The sequence below is a fragment of the Octodon degus genome, unplaced genomic scaffold, assembly GCF_000260255.1.
Source record: "Octodon degus isolate 3935 unplaced genomic scaffold, OctDeg1.0 scaffold00280, whole genome shotgun sequence".
Taxonomy (NCBI): Eukaryota; Metazoa; Chordata; class Mammalia; order Rodentia; family Octodontidae; genus Octodon; species Octodon degus.
Window position 1 is genome coordinate 1,551,327 of NW_004524856.1, and position 4,613 is coordinate 1,555,939.

The 4,613-nt window shown below is 46.0% G+C and overlaps 1 protein-coding gene across 1 annotated transcript in view; it reads right to left on the reverse strand.

The window, feature by feature from the left end:
* Window positions 1-4,148, reverse strand: part of Nono (non-POU domain containing octamer binding) — a 22,885-nt gene extending 18,737 nt beyond the window's left edge. The window contains exons 1-2 of the mRNA XM_012512832.2: window positions 4,051-4,148; window positions 3,335-3,385 (exon numbers count right to left, since the gene is read on the reverse strand). The gene's annotated coding sequence lies outside the window, so the exon portion shown is untranslated. The remainder of the gene's footprint in view (window positions 1-3,334; window positions 3,386-4,050) is intronic.
* Window positions 4,149-4,613: the final 465 nt, after the last annotated feature.

The window sequence follows — 4,613 nt, forward strand, 5'->3', positions numbered from 1 at the left end:
GGTGCTGGGGGATTGAACCGCGGTCCCTGATGCTTTTGCTAAGCTTGTTCTAAGTAGGTGCTTTAGACCACTGAGCCATCTCTCCAGCCCCGAGCATTTTGGTTTTTTATGTATTTAGGACAGGGTCTACAGGGTCTCACTACACAGATTGGACTCCTGTTTTCAGCCTCCCAAGCACTGGGATTACAGGCACACCCTGGGGGCAGGGCCATGCGGGGATTGAATCCCGTCCCTGCGTTGAGCTATGTGGCCGGCCCCCCATTCTCCCATCTGGGCCTTTTTTTTTTTTGGCAGAACCGGGGATTGAACTCAGGCCCTTGCACTTCCCAGGGAAGCACTTATTCCACTGAGGCATCTCCCCAGCCTCATTATCTGGGCATTTTAAGAAAGTTGGCATGACCCTACCTCAAACTTTTCAAAAAGGTTTGAGACTGGCTCACTGCAGAATCCCTGGTTTCAATTTGCAGCACGAAAAAACAAAATAAAACCTTACACAAAACCAAAACCAAGTTCGAAGAAATTTTATACAAATAAAACAAAGTAATTTCCACCATGAAAAAAAAAAAAAAGCAAAACCAAAACATGACTCCCTTGTTTTGGTGGTGCTGGGGACTAAACCTAGGGCATTGTACAGGCCAGCATTCTAAAAGCTAAGCTTACATCATTAGCCTTCTAGCATTTAGGAAGAGAGGAGTGTGTGCCACCACGCCCAGCTGAATTTAGGGCTTTTAAAGATGAAAAAGAGGTCCAGGCCTGCCCTGCCAGCCCCACCCAGGGGGCCCACCAAGATGGTGACTGAGACTGGGTGTGGCGGCGGCACGCCTATAATCCCAGCTCTTGGGAGGCTATAAACGGGAGGATAGATCACTGAAGTCCAATCTAAGACCCTGAACACTGTAGACTCTTCCCTAAAATACAGGAAAAAAAAAAAAGGACATAAAAGTAGGAAATTAAAACACAAACCCTAAATCTACCCTAGAAATAACTGGGGATGAGGTAAGGGAGCCATCAGAATCAAATCTTGAGTTCCAGGTACTAAAAACCTCCCTTCCCCTGACCCTAAAGTGGCCAATAGCAGAAACTTTTTAGTTTATTCACAAGCCATTTCTCCCACTCCTTACCTTCTTACCTCAGGTTAGAATTCAAGGAACTTTCCATCTTCTTCCAGCCTTTAACTTAAGCGTCAGTGGCCCCAGTTTGAATAGCTAATATTACAACCGAGCCACAACATATATTTATGTTAACAGAAACCTTTATATAGGGATCCATGCAAAACTTAAAAATATTCTAAGCGTTCTATTTACAATTTATCACAACTTCCAGTAGAAACGTCTACTTCCTAAAGGACAAATTGCTAAGCACAAAATATCAAAATGTTTCCAAACCAGTTAAGAATTTTTTTTGATATCCGGGATCTAATGCAGAACTTTGTGCTTGCCAAGCAGGCACTTATGCTGCTGAGCTATCTCCCAGCCCACTAAGATGATTTCAATGGAGGTCGTTTTTTGGTTTCAGTTTGTCCTGAGCCAGGGTTTAATACCAACACTTAGGAGGTTGAGGCAGGAGTTATCATCAACAAGGAGCCCAGCCTGGGCTAGCTACACAGTAAGTTCAAGGCCAGCCTAAACTACATAGCAAAATCCCAGCTCAAAGACAAAAAAGAAAAATTTGTAGCCTGGAAGATAAATACTATACCAGATACTGTTATTTATGGACCACTAAAAGCCAGGCAACTGGGGCCGGGGAGATGGCTCAGTGGAATAAGCGCTTCTCTGGCAAGTGCAAGGGACTGAGTTCAATCCCCGGTTCCGCCAAAAAAAAAAAAAAAAAAAAAAAACCAGGCAACTATGTATAAGCCCGCAATGTCTCATTTAGTGCTGCACTATTATTCTAGTTCAGGAACCCAATGCCTTAGAGATACACAGTGGTACTCGGTTCACAAACCTCAATTCTTTCCATGATTCTCACCACCAACTGATCAAATTTCTCCATAAGGTCAACGTTGAACCTAACCATTGAATTTAATTCAATCCAGCCTGTGACTCAGTTTGAGACCAGAATTGTGGAAAGAACCGAGTTCGTGAAGGGAGATACACCCACCCAAGGTCATACCATCAAGTGTGATGGGTAAAACCCTGGTCTGCTGAAACTCCTAATGCGCTGTATTACAGCCTGATTTCAGTTTCAACTCCAGCGCACTGGTTGACCATGTCATCTAACATCTCAGCCTGTTTATCTACCTGTCCCATAATCTACTTCACAGGACTGGTTACCTTAAGGCCTAAATGAGTACTCAACAGAACATTTATGAGCAATGACCAGATGGGTGCTCCAGTTCAGCGGGTGCCATCATTACTGTACAGACCTTTCTTCCACTCTGGTAGATTGAAACAAAGATGTTTTAATAAAAAATTGTCTCTTTTTTTTTGGTGGGGAGGGCCTCCCTATGTAGGGCAGGCTGGCCTAGAACTCAGGACAATCCTCCTGCCTTTGCCTCCTGAGCACTGATTATACGTGTGCACCACCAAGCTCTGCTAGTTTGTGTTCTTAACCGTCCCAAATGTTCTTTACAATTTTCCCTTTCCATATATTCCTCTCCAAAGCAGGCTTCATGGGCTGCAGTTATTGTACAAAGTACTATGTACAGTGCCCCCAAAGTACTAAGTACTCAAGTATTTCTTCTGATCACCTTCTGGTGATGACCACTAATATGATTTGGAAATATGTGCAGAAATCTCTTCTGAGTAATAAATTCACTGCCCCCTAGTTAATGGGCCTCTGAAAAGAGAACAAAGCACAAAAAGGTAAGCAATGAGGATTCCTACTTAGCTGTCCTTAAAACTAACCTGATGAAGGACTCAGAAAAAATAAGTACAATGGCTTAAAACTGTGATATTGGGTATGACAGAACTGTATAAAAGTTTAGGAAGAAAACCAAACAGTAATTACACTTATCTGAAATCTAAAAAGTTCCCTAAATTTTCAGAAGAGCCAAATTATAAAGTGTAAATTTCTGGACAAATCTGGTGTACATTTACCAGGCTGAGATGGCAGCCCACATGTCCATCCTGAAAGCTGGAAAATACACAGAAACAGCAAGGTTTTTTCCTAAAGTTCCTCAGGACTTCCCAGGGAAGTTGGACAAACTTACAAAATAAATCTCCCTAGTACAGTTGCTAGTTAGAAACAAAAGAGTTACATTTTCAGGTGAAAAAAAGGATTAATCTGAGTATCATGCAACATGTGCTATAAAAATACTTTGCCCTGTATATGGAATTCTTATGCAGCTAAGCACCCTGTACTTTATCTGGCGAGGGCTACCCCCCATACCTACCTCAACTTGATTGAAGACAGCAAAGTGCCTCCAGTCCTAACTTCGACTTCGCTGTTAAAAACACAAAGAAAGGTGTCAGCGTACAGTAAAATGTCCTCAAAGTGTAAAATCCTCGAGTGGAATGCTATAAATTTTCATTTCAAAAAGTAATGACGTTAACGGATCAAAAAAGGCAGGCAGCAAGGCCAAAAAATGGGTATACAAAAACCTAACGGTGAAAGCTGTGGGGTCTGGACCAGCAAAGTAACTTGCCAGCCAAGAGTTTTGACAAAGAAACATCGCTGGAGGAACCCCACTAGCCCATTCGAAATTAATGGCCTCGCGGGCCGAGAGGAGGAGCGTCCGACAAAGCGCCTCCTCCTCCTCCAACCACGACTCCAGGGCTCCAGCATAATAGACCCCACACCCTCCGGCCCAGGGGCGATCGGGCGCCGGGAACTCACAACGAACGCGGCTAAAAATTCGCAAACGGCCCCACGAAGAATCGGGGCGGGAAGCCGTGCACGCCACGGGTTAACCGGAGAGAAGGAGACTGGAGCGCACAGGGCCCCGCGGGTGGGCTGAGCAGGCAGTGTGGCGGCGGGGACAAGGCCTCAAGGGGCCTCGGAACCGCCATCCTCTCTCCAGATCCAGCCTCGCCCTGGCCTCTCCCTGCATGCATCGCACACCAAATCTCACTTTCCCCCGACCAAGGACCCAGCCGTCCCAAAACTCACCCAATACCAACAGTCCTCTCCGCAGAGTAACGGCGACGCTACCCAGGCTCCACCGTCCCGAGAAAAGAGCGCGCGACCGCCGGAAACGAGACGACGGAGCTCGGCGCCTCCCCAGGGGTACGAGGTGGTGTTCCCGATTCGTTCTGCGAACTGCCAATCAAGGTGGCGGACTCGTTTTTCCGCCATTCCTTAGATTTTATTGGCTCCCGAATGCCAAAGACTTGAGTTCGTGTGAACGACAGATGGGGGACAAAGAGCGAGGCTTTGTACCTAGTGCGCATGCACAAACGGCGGTGCGCAGAGGGCGGAAAAGGGGGTGGGGGGAGGGCTTGGGAAGGAGAAGCCGAAACGGCTAGCGGAAAGACTAAGCGACCGGGTGGTAGGAGGGGCACAGGAAAGGAGAAAAAGCGAGGAATGTGAAAGAGAAAAGAGTAGAAAACGCGCGCGTAGGCGTGTTCTGAGAATCCCTGCACTGCGCCTGTGCAAGAAACAAGCATAACAATGTCATTGTATTCAATGTAGTAGATCTAGCCCTTTCCTACTGAAGAAAAAAAAAAAATGCC